A 12,678-nucleotide genomic window follows, 5' to 3' on the forward strand; every position below is an offset into this window, starting at 1 on the left:
CTACCTAGAGCAATCTACACATTCAATGCAATCCCCATCAAAATACCATCCACTTTCTTCAAAGAAATGGAACAAATAATCCTAAAATTTGTATGGAACCAGAAAAGACCCCGCATAGCCAGAGGAATGTTGAAAAAGAAAAGCAAAGCTGGCGGCATCACAATTCCAGACTTCCAGCTCTACTACAAAGCTGTCATCATCAAGACAGTATGGTACTGGCACAAAAACAGGCACATAGATCAATGTAACAGAATAGAGAGCCCAGAAATGGACCCTCAACTATATGGCCAACTAATCTTCGACAAAGCAGGAAAGAATGTCCAATGGAAAAAAGACAGTCTCTTCAACAAATGGTGTTGGGAAAATTGGACAGCCACATGCAGAAGAATGAAACTGGACCATTTCCTTACACCACACACAAAAATAGACTCCAAATGGTTGAAAGACCTCAATGTGAGACAGGAGTCCATCAAAATCCTAAAGGAGAACACAGGCAGCAACCTCTTCGACCTCAGCCGCAGCAACTTCTTCCTAGAAACATCGCCAAAGGCAAGGGAAGCAAGGGCAAAAATGAACTATTGGGACTTCATCAAGATAAAAAGCTTTTGCAAAGCAAAGGAAACAGTCAACAAAACCAAAAGACAACTGACAGAATGGGAGAAGATATTTGCAAATGACATATCAGATAAAGGGCTAGTATCCAAAATCTATAAAGAACTCATCAAACTCAACACCAAAAGAACAAAGAATCCAATCAAGAAATGGGCAGAAGACATGAACAGACATTTTTCCAAAGAAGACATCCAAATGGCCAACAGACACATGAAAAAGTGTTCAATATCGCTCGGCATCAGGGAAATCCAAATCAAAACCTCAATGAGATACCACCTCACACCAGTCAGAATGGCTAAAATTAACAAGTCAGGAAATGACAGATGTTGGCGGGGATGCGGAGAAAGGGGAACCCTCCTACACTGTTGGTGGGAATGCAAGCTGGTGGAGCCACTCTGGAAAACAGTTTGGAGGTTCCTCAAAAAGTTGAAAATAGAGCTACCATATGATCCAGCAATTGCACTCCTGGGTATTTACCCCAAAGATACAAAAGTAGGGACCCGAAAGGCTACGTGCACCCCGATGTTTATAGCAGCAATGTCCACAATAGCCAAACTGTGGAAAGAGCCAAGATGTCCATCAACAGATGAATGGATAAAGAAGAGGTGGTATATATATACAATGGAATATTATGCAGCCATCAAAAGGAATAAGATCTTGCCATTTGCAACGACGTGGATGGAACTGGAGGGTATTATGCTGAGCGAAATAAGTCAAACAGAGAAAGACATGTATCATATGACCTCACTGATATGAGGAATTCTTAATCTCAGGAAACAAACTGAGGGTTGCTGGAGTGGGGGGTGGGGTGGGAGGCATGGGGTGACTGGGTGATGGACACTGGGGAGGGTATGTGTTCTGGTAAGCGCTGTGAATTGTGCAAGACTGTTGAATCTCAGATCTGTACCTCTGAAACAAATAATGCAATATATGTTAAGAAAGAAAAAAAGAAGAAGAAGAATGTAGCAGCAGGGGAAGAATGAAGGGGGGGAAATCGGAGGGGGAGAAGAACCATGAGAGACAATGGACTCTCAAAAACAAACTGAGGGTTCTAGAGGGGAGGGGGTTGGGAGGATGGGTTAGCCTGGTGATGGGTATTGAGGAGGGCACGTTCTGTATGGAGCACTGGGTGTTATGCACAAACAATGAATCATGGAACACTATATCTAAAACTAATGATGTAATGTATGGGGATTAACATAACAATAAAAAAATTAAAAAAAAAAAGTCACCTTGCTTGGGAATAGTAATGTCCTGGAAACTTCTAGAGAAATGGGAAAATTGATTGGATCAAGGTTATTTGTTGTAAATAATATAGAGAATGATGTAATATAGGACAGTCTTACTTTTTATTTTAACCACCAGTAGATGCTTTAATAACAAAAAGGCACAAGTCAGTCTTTACGAAAGCCAGCAATCTTCATGGTTTATCATTTCCTTCATGCCTTTTACAGAGATAAACTGAAAAAAAAATGTTTGGTAAAGAGACTATAGTAACGCTTTAAAAATGCAAGTTCAAAACCTCAGTTTCTAAGTTTTTAAAGCTATTTTATTGAAATATAATTGACATACAAATAGCTGTACATAATTGAGGTATACAAATTGATGAATTTGGAGGTAAGTATACATCTGTGAAACTAGCACCACAATCTATGCCATGAACATATCCATCACTTCCAAAAGGTTCTTCCTACCCTCTTTATATATTTATTATTATTAGTTGTTATAAAAAACAACATAAGATTTACCCTCTTCGCAAATTTTCAAGTATATAATATGATATTAACTATAGGCACTATGCTGTAGAGCAGATGTTTAGGGTATTCTTCTTGACTTTGTACCCTTTACTAAAACCTGCCCATTTTCCCCACTGCCTGCCCTTGGCAACCACTCTACTCTCCACTTCTACGAATCTGACCTTTTTGGATTCCTCTTTAAAAAAAAAAAAGAAAAGATTTATTTATTTATTTGAGAGAGAGAGAGAGAGTGGGGAGAGAGGCAGAGGGAGAGAATCTTCAAGCAGACTCCCTGTTGAATGGGGAGTCCAACATGGGGCTTGATCCCACAACCCATGAGATCATGACCTGAGCCAAAACCAAAAGTCAGATGCCTAACTGACTGGGCCACCCAAGAGTGCCTAGATTCCTCTTATATGCAGTATCAAGTAATATTTGTCCTCTAGTGTCTGGCTTATTTTCTTTAGCATAATATATCCCAACTTCATCCATTGCATTGCAAATGACAGAATTCCCTTCTTTTTAAAGACCATATACTATTCCACTGTATGTCCAAACACATTTTCTTTATCCATTTGTCTATCAATGGACACTTAGGTTGTTTCCATGTCTTAGCTATTGTTAATACTGCTGCAATGGATACAGGAATTCAAATATCTCTTCAAATCCTGCTATCAGTTCCTTTGGGTACATCTCCAGAAGTGGGACTGCTGGGTAACATGGTAGTGCTATTTTAAATTTTTTGAGGAATCTCCACACTGTTTTCTGTAGTGGCTGCACCAATTTACATTCTCACCAACAGTGCACAGGGGTTCCCTTTTCTCCACATCCTTGCCAACACTAGTTATTAATTTTTTTGATAATAGTCACCCTAAAAGGTATGAAATGATATTTCATTGTGGTATTGATTTGCATTTTCCTGATGATTAGTGATGTTAAGCACCTTTTCATAAGTCTGTTGGCCATTGGTACATACTCTTTGGGAAAATGTCTATTCAGTTCCTTTGCCCATTTTTTTAAATTGGGTTATTTATTTATTTATTTATTTATTTATTTATTTGCTATTGAATTGTAGAAGTCCTTGTATATTTTGGATATTAGCACTTTTTAATATTTTATCAGATTTTCGCCTATTCTATAGATTGTCTTTTCATTTTGTTGATGGTTTCTTTTGCTGTGCAGAAGCTTTTTAGTTTGATGTAGTCCCACTTGTCTATTTTTGCTTTCGTTGTCTTTGCTTTAGGTGTCACATCTAAATAAATCATTGGCAAAACCAACATCAAAAAATTTTTCTTCCATATTTTCTTCTAAGAGTTTATGATTTCAGGTCTTACATGTAAGTCTTTAACTCATTTTGAGTTACACTTTGTGTATGATGTAAGATAAAAGTCCAATTTCATTCTTTTGCATGTGACTATCCAGTTTTTTCATGGTCACTATTTTTTCCCATTGTGTGTTCTGGCCTCTCTGTTGAAATTCAGTTGACTGTGTATGTGTGAGTTTATTTCTGGGCTTCTATTCTGTTCCACTGGTCTGTGTATCTGTTTTTATGCCAGTACCAAACTGTTTTGATTACTGTAACTTTGTAATATATTTTGAAATCAGTAAGTGATGTCTCTATCTTTGTCCTGAATATAACTGGGTGTTATATGCAAACAATGAATCATGGAACACTACATCAAAAACTAATGATGTAATGTAGAGTGATTAACATAACATAATAAAATAAAATTAAATAAATAAATAAATAAATAAATAAATAAATAAATAAAAAGATTTAGGGTATTTTGAGTATTTGAAAGTATAACTATCAGTGGTAAAGGCAAATATACAGACAAATACAAAATATTATAGCACTGTAAAGATTGCACATAAGTCACTTTAACCCTAATATAAAAGTTAAAAGATAGAAGTGTTAGAATAATTATAACCACACAAATCTTTTAATGAATACACAATATTAAAAATGTAAATTCTTTAAGATTTTATTTATTTATTTATTATTTATTTATTTATTTATTTGAGAGAAAGAGAGAGAGCAGGGAGGAGGAGGAGCAGAGAGAGAGAGACAAGCAGACTCCACATTGAGCATAAGCCCCACACAGAGCTTGATCTCATGACCTGAGACTATGACCTGAGCTGAAATCAAGAGTCAGATGCTCAACAGAATGAGCTACTCAGGCACCCTAAAAAAGTGAATTCTGATACTGACAACATAAAATTTGCATGTTGAATAAGTAAAAGTATAGTTTTGTGTGCAATTGAAGTTAAGCTATCAGCTTACAATAGACCTTTTTTTTTAAAAGATTTTATATATTTATTTGAGAGAGAGAGAATGAGAGAGAGCACACGAGAGGGGTTATGGTCAGAGGGAGAAGCAGACTCCCTGCCGAACAGGGAGCCCGATGCGGGACTCGATCCAGGGACTCCAGGATCATGACCTGAGCCGAAGGCAGTTGCTTAACCAACTGAGCCATCCAGGCACCCTACAATAGACTTTTATAGCAATAAAATGTTTATGATAACTACAAAGATAAAACCAATAGTAGATATAAAAAAAAAGATGAAGAGAAAATAATCAGAATATATCACTACAAAAAAATCGAGTTACAGAGGAAGAGATCAAGAGAGGAAAAGCACAAAAAAAAAGAACTACAAAATAGAAAACAACAAAAATGGCAAGAGTAAGTCCTCATCTATTAACTATTAATTAGTTTTTTAAAGACTTTATTTATTTATTTGACAGAGAGAGAAAGATAGTGAGAGCAGGAACACAAGCAGGGGGTGTGGGAGAGGGAGAAGCAGGCTTCCTGCTGAGCAGGGAGCCAGATGCGAGGCTCAATCCCAGGACCCTGGGATCATGACCTGAGCTGAAGGCAGATGCTTAATGAATGAGGCACCAAGCACCCTAACTATTACTTTAAATGTAAATGAAATAAACACACCAATCGAAAGATACAGAGAAGCTGATAAGTAAGAAACAAGATCCAATGATATGCTGTCTATAAGAGACTCATTTTAGATATTTTTTTATTATTATGTTAATCACCATACATTACATCATTAGTTTTTGATGTAGTGTTCCATGATTCATTGTTTGTGTATAACACCAAGTGCTCCATTCAGTACGTGTCCTCTTTAATACCCATCACCAGGCCAACCCATCCACCCATCCCCTCCCCTCTAGAACCCTCAGTTTGTTTCTCAGAGTCCATAGTCTCTCATGGTTCATCTCCCCCTCTGATTCCCCCCCTTCATTCTTCCCCTCCTGCTATCTTCTTCTTCTTTTTTTAACATATAATGTATTATTTGTTTCAGAGGTACAGGTCTATGATTCAACAGTCTTACACAATTCACAGTGCTCACCATAGCACATACCCTCCCCAATGTCTATCACCCAGCCACCCCATCCCTCCCACCCCCCACCACTCCAGCAACCCTCAGTTTGTTTCCTGAGATTAAGAATTCCTCATATCAGTGAGGTCATATGATACATGTTATAAGAGACTCATTTTAGATGTGAGGACACACATGGGCTGAAAGTGATGGAATGAAAAAAATATTTCATATAAATGAAAACCAAAAGAGTGTAGGGTTGACTCTACTTACATCAGATAAAATAGGCTTTAAGACAAAACTGTCACAAGAGATGAAGAAGGTCTTTACATAATGATAAAAGGATCAATTCCAAAGGAAAATGTAACAATTACAAACATACATGCACCTGATATCAGAATATCTAAATATATGAAACAACTGTTGACAAATCTGAAGGGAGAAATAGGTAGCAATAGAATAATAGTTAGAGACTTCAATACCCTACTTTAAATAATAGATAGATCATCCAGACATGAAGGACTAATGGTACAGTAGACTTAAACAATACTAGAGACCATATGGACCTAGCAAACATATGGAACATTCCACCCAAGAACAAAAGGATATACATTCTTCTCAAGCACACATGGAACATTCTCCAGGATACATCACACACTAGGTCACAAAATAAGTCTTAACAAATTTAAATATATTGAAATCATCCCCAGTATCTTTTCTAACCACAATGGAATGAAACCAGAGATGAGAAATCAATAACAAAAGGAAAATGAGAGGACTCACAAAGACATGAAAATTAAACAATGTGCCTTTGAATAACCATTAGGTCATAGAAGAAATCATAAGGGAAATTAGAAAATATTTTGAGACAAGTAAAAATGAAATACAACACACCAAACTTATGTGATGCAGCCAACGCAGTACTAGGAGGAAAGTTTATAGTAATCAATGCCTATATTAAAAAAGAAGAAAACTCTCAAATAATCTCAATTTACACCTCAAGGACCTAGAAAAAGAACTAAGCCCAAAGTTAATAGAAGAAAGTACATTATAGAGATTAGAGAAGAAATAAATAGAGAATAGAAACATATAGAAAAAATGATGAAACTGAAGTGATTTTTTGAAAAGATAAAATCATCAAACCCGTAGCTAGTCTGGCGAAGAAAAAAAGAGAGAAGACTCAAATAAATAAAATCAGAAAGAGGAAGCATTAGAACTGACACCATAGACATAAAAAAAGATCATAAAGAAATATTATGAACAACTACACAACAACAGATTGCACAACTTAGAAAAAACAGATACATTCCTAGAAACATACAACCCATCAAGATAGAATTAAGAAAAAGATACAAAGTCCAAGCTTTTTCAAAGCCATTGGCATAACTAGTAAATAATTCCAAGGATATAATATCTTCTAAGATTTTAACAAATGTTTCTCAGACAAATGTGTCCTAAAATATAGAGAGAGAGATGTATATATAGATATATATATATTAAATTTAAAAAAATATATATTTTAAAATGCACTTTGGAATGTTTTTAGTCCCACATTAATTTCATTTCTAGAAGGTTTCTATCACTGTCAATAAATTACAGAGTCCTCCAAAGAGAGTTAACAGAAAGAGATCTTGTAGTGTTACATCTTAATTTGATAAAAATTAACCTGGGTTTTCCATTGCAGAGCACATTCAAGGTCAAGCCCTTGTTAATATGTTTTACAATCTCTTCTACTCATGTACCCCTAAAACATTAGTCTAAGTGACTGTGATCTTTCAGGATATTCACCTCTGTTGACCACGGCTAGCTGGATTCCTCTTCTCTCTGAACGTCCGTCCTGTTGGTGCTGCTCGTGCCGGCTGCTGTGGCTAGTCCTATGAAGGCACAGACTCGCTTCTCTCCAACAATAAGTATGGCAAAAATCTGGTTGAGAGGTGTTGGGGGGGAGAAAAAGCAGGGGCAGAATGTCACTGGAAATGCAACAGGAGGGATGTAAAGGAAAGGAACAGTGAATTGCCGCTTTCTGGGACAGGCTCTCCCTGCTTTCCCTCCCTTGACTGGACTGGATGATGTGATCTTGGGAAGCTGACCCCCAATCGCAGCCCCTGCATTTAAAACCCTACCATGTCCCACATTGCTGAGAGAGAAAAACAGCACAAGCCCACAAGCAAGCTCTCCCCGAATAGGACCTGCTGGTGCTTTTCCTTCCTGAGCAGATGCTAAGCTGGGACAAGCAAGGTGCTGCTCCTAACGCAGCATATGTGCTTGATGGAAAGAGTGTGCTTTTCTATTTTAAATTTAAGTGAGGTCCCCCGAGTAATGCACAGGCTCACCTTGGCCTCTGTGCCCACGCACAGTATACAAAATCGACAGTTTCTGCCTCAGGCATCATAACCTCAAATGCTAAAATTGTCTTGAATGACTAAAAATAAATATATTCCCTAAAACAGGAACATAGGAAGTGTGCATGTGGCAGTTTGCCCTTGAAGATTTTGTGGGAGGACGTTAAGGGATTTTAGAGATTGATGTTGAAGATGACAGAGACTTTCTCACTGACTTCTGTAACAACAGCGTGCCTGTCTCAAAGTTAACGAGTGAAAAAAAAAAAAAAGAGGAAACTGGAATCCTACAAGTATTAAGTCAAACCATAAGAAATTACTATTTCTGTAGGTCAAAAACAGTCAAATATTTCACATATCTCAACCCATTTGAAGAGTTATGTAGGTTACAGTCTGCAATGATCTAAGTTGGATCTAAATTTAGGGAATTCTCAGTTAATCAATCCCCTTGCTGTGAAGTGGTGACAGGCAATGAAACAAAGGGCCTCCAGCTAGTTCAACACGGTTTTTTTTCCGGAACTGTGACAGAAAAGAGAAAATTTGCTGAAGCCCTAGAGATGCGGTTGTCAGGGAATTCTCTTTACAAGGGTCATGTAAAGTCATTAGAACTACAGCTATTTGCAGATGAAGGATTTGCCTTCAATCTTTAATAAACAATAGAATTCTGCATCGGAGTTCATGCTCATTTGGGAAGTGGGAAGGTTCAAGTGTAAGCGCGGTGTTTTTGAAGTCACCCTGCTGGGGAGAGTGGCATTTCTGCTCATCAGCCTCACACACCTGAGGGGACCTTTGCTTTGCGGGCGGTGCCGGGTGCACCCCTGCACGCTGCAGAGGAGAAGATAAACAGATCAGCATCACAAAGGCACGCCGCGCTGCTGTGTACTGAGAATATTCATTAAATCGCCTTCTGCAATAGGATCCTATTTGACTCATTATAAATTCATAATACGCGGGGCTCGCTGTACTTCCATGCTAACTCTACATTTGTCAGACTGTTTTAACTCTGCTACATTACCTCCGCGCCACATTCGGCTGCAGCCGGGCTACCCTTCTCTGCTGATTCTGACAGATTTGTTTTTGTTTTTGTTTTTATTTTTAAATTGAAAGCAGCCTCAGTATCCACGAAATAAGCTTTTAGACCTGTCTATTCTTGCACATGTAATGGGTTGTAATTTTGCAATAGGATTTCTTTTTTTTTTTTTTCATGAACTGGTTATTGACTTTAAAAATCTTTGAAAATATTTACTAATTAAGCATCAGTATACACAAAATAATAAGCATTTTGAAGTAGTCCTTTGGCATCCCTTTCATCTTCTGGAACTGAGGAGAAGTGGAGACAGCCACCCACTAATGTTGAGTGCCAAGGTGTGCATCTTGACTCAGCCCGCTGCACAGCCATAAAGCATTTCATTGCCCCATACCTCGGTTTTCTCTGAGGTAAATGGGAATAATAACACATACGTGCACTAAGGAGTTGTTGGAAGTCTTAACTGATAGACTCCAAAACAAACAGCGCTCAATAAATGTTAGTTATCATCGTCACCATTGTGATCATTATGTAAAGTCCACTTCATCTCTTGCTCTGTAACTACCCTTAGGTGATTCTTTTTCTCAGTACAGTGTCTTTCAGAGATAGAGAACTAGAGACTTTCACTGTGACTTATTGCCACTAGAGTTTGTTCCGAGGGTAGTGACAACGCACAAGGACTGAACGAAATACCTCACTTTCTACAGAACCCTTCAAACTCACACACTCTTTAAAATTATGGAATGTTTAGGAGCGCCTGGGTGGCTCAGTTGGTAAAGTGTCTGCCCGATCTCATGGGTGCTGGGATCGAGCCCCAGTCGGGCTCCCTGCTCAGCCAGGAGTCTGCTTCTCCCTCTCCCTCTGCCCCTCCCACCCCCCCATTTGTGCTCTCTTCCCCCATCTCTCTCAAATAAATGAAATCTTTAAAACAAACAAACAAAAACCCTGTGGGATGTTTAATCCTGTCAGTCTCTCCACCAAAGCAGTAAGTAAACAATATTTGATTTTGGTCCCTGCTATTTTAAATGTTTAATGATAGAAGATTCTGCTAAGAATATGAATTCATTATCTTGTGGCATTTTGTTCAGTAAAGTTGCTTGCTGGAACTCATAATGATAAAATCCTCTCACCTTAAGAGTCGAAATAGAAACAGAGATAAATAATTCTTCTTGGTAGTCTCTCTGCATGGATGGCAAGAAGACCAGTCACTTCTGTAAAAGCCAGTAATGCCTCTTAGGATCTAGCAGAGGGGAAGAAGCATAAAGAAAAAGAAAATAAGCTTCTGGATCTGAACATTCCCTTGAGTTAGAGAGTCAACTATAACGGCAGGCTGCAGATTCTGATGGCAGTGCATCCAGACCCCATTATCATTTAATGGCAATCAAACACTAGCTGGTGTTCAACTCTCAAATAAAGCAAAATAACATGGCTCTTCGATTCAGCACTTAAAAAAAAAAAAAGATGTTACCGAGCTGTGTGGACTGAGCTTGTAAGTCCTCCTTACCTTGTTGTTTTTCCTCTGGCATCCCAGCCTCTCTATGAGCTTGGAATGTGTGCTTTGCTTTTTCAGTGTCATTTCGTAGCCTCATCTAGGCAGCCTCCCTCATCTCTGGTTACCTCTGGGTCTGTTTTGACCAGCTCAGCTCCACAAGTCTCAATGGGACAGTGGGGGCTCAGAGTGTCTCAAACTTAAGCTGCTTTTGGAAATTGATAGCCATGCCTCATCTGCTTCATTGAGTTTGAATTATTTGGGCAGAATCCCCTTCTTCATTTTCCCCACTCGGCATGAGGCATTTGAATTTCACCTTTCACAGTTTTCAGCCATATTTCTACTATATATTTTCTGAGTATTATAATGCTTATCATCCACTGCTTTTTGACAAGGTGACTCTTGAATCATCCCCCATGGAGAGAAGCATGGTCCCAATTTTAGAAATGGAGTAAAGGCTATTTGAGTAACTTTTTCAAGAGACTGAGAAATGTTCTTGTTAAAAAATAATTTCTTCTCCAGCTTGAGTCCTGAGAACTTTAAATGCTATTATCTTTCCTCTCCAATAGGGTTTCTCCTACATGTTTTAAATATATTAATTCATTCACCAAATATTTATTGAGTGACCACACACACACACAAAATAAGTCCTAGAATTCAGCTTTAGCCTATTTCCTTTTTCTGCCTAAATTTCAATATCTTAATTAAGGTTATCAGAGTTAGCAAATAAAAATACCAAGATAACCAGTTAAATTTAATTTTAAATAAACAACAAATAAAAGTTAAGTGGAAGTGTGTCACATGCAATATTTGGGACATATTGATCCTAAACAATTATCTAAAATACAAATTTGATTGGGCAGTCTGGTGTCTTATCTGATAACCTGTGTTTTATCTCAACACCTTAATATTCAATGCTAAATGCTAACTTCTTCCAGACTAAATCCTAATCAAATTTCCCATCAGAGAATAATTTTCATTTGAACCTCCTTCGCCTTCCCAGTAACCCAGATTTAAAATTGTTTCCCTGTTTGTCCTTTAATTATCTCTCATCTGAAACTCAAACATAACAGATACATTTTCACACAAATTACCCTAAGAATGTGTCAGCAGAGAAAAGACAGATTTGTCCTGTTCATTTAAAATATGTTCAGTTCTTGAGTACCTCTGCCTTCAATTCCTGTTTGTTTCTGACTTGACCTTTCTCTAGTTGTGTGTGATAATAGCAAAAGTACGTAACAGTGAAAAATGAGTAGAGAAGAATCATAAGCTGGAAGCAGGGCAGATTCGTACAGTACTTTCATCCATCCATCACTAATGTTCCATGAGCCTTCTTGATAGCCTTTGTATGGTGAACTCAAGTTCAAGGTGAGTTACCAATGTCAGTGGGAAAATGCAAAGTAGAGCAGACAGGCTGATTTAAGCATTTCAGGAATATTAAATTAACTGATACAATAACCCACAAAAACATAGTGGTAAGTTTTTCCTCTTTGACTTATAATACTTAGTAGTAGAGACATGGAATTAGCTTCTCATTCAACTACACTTGAGGTCATTCGCTGTGACAGCGTCCGAATTAAATTAAAATTAAAAGAATTTAAAATTAATACAAAAATGAAAAAAGTAGCTTATGGTTAAAATAATAATTTAAAAAGTAGCTTATGGTTTTATTTTCTGGTACATGAGTGGTTTTTGTCAAGTTATATTCACAGCAGAGTAGCTTTCAGAAGGCTGTTAGTGTGGATGAACACCTTAAAATGGAGAATATGGTTCTAGATCTTGGATGTGATATCTTTTGAACGGTGAGTCAGTGTAGAAGAAACTGTTGGAAAAATTGCTCTTTTCATAAACACAGTCAAGCAGTTATCCTGCTGAGTATCTTGTTAAAACAATAGCTTTATCCAATATATTTCATAAATTCAATATAAATTTTTCCTTTAAAAAGCAACTCTTGGAGGGATGCCTGGGTGCCTCCGTTGGTTAAGCATTGGACTCTTGGTTTTGGCTCAGGTCGTGATCTCAGAGTCCTGGGATCGAGTCCTGTGTGGGACTCCTTGCTCAGCGGGGATCCTGCTTTTCCCTCTGCCTGCCGCTCCCCCTCCTTGTGCTCGCTGTCTCTCTCTCTGACAAATAAATAAA

This window comes from Phoca vitulina, unplaced genomic scaffold (genome assembly GCF_004348235.1).
Source record: "Phoca vitulina isolate PV1807 unplaced genomic scaffold, GSC_HSeal_1.0 scaffold22, whole genome shotgun sequence".
Lineage (NCBI taxonomy): Eukaryota > Metazoa > Chordata > Mammalia > Carnivora > Phocidae > Phoca > Phoca vitulina.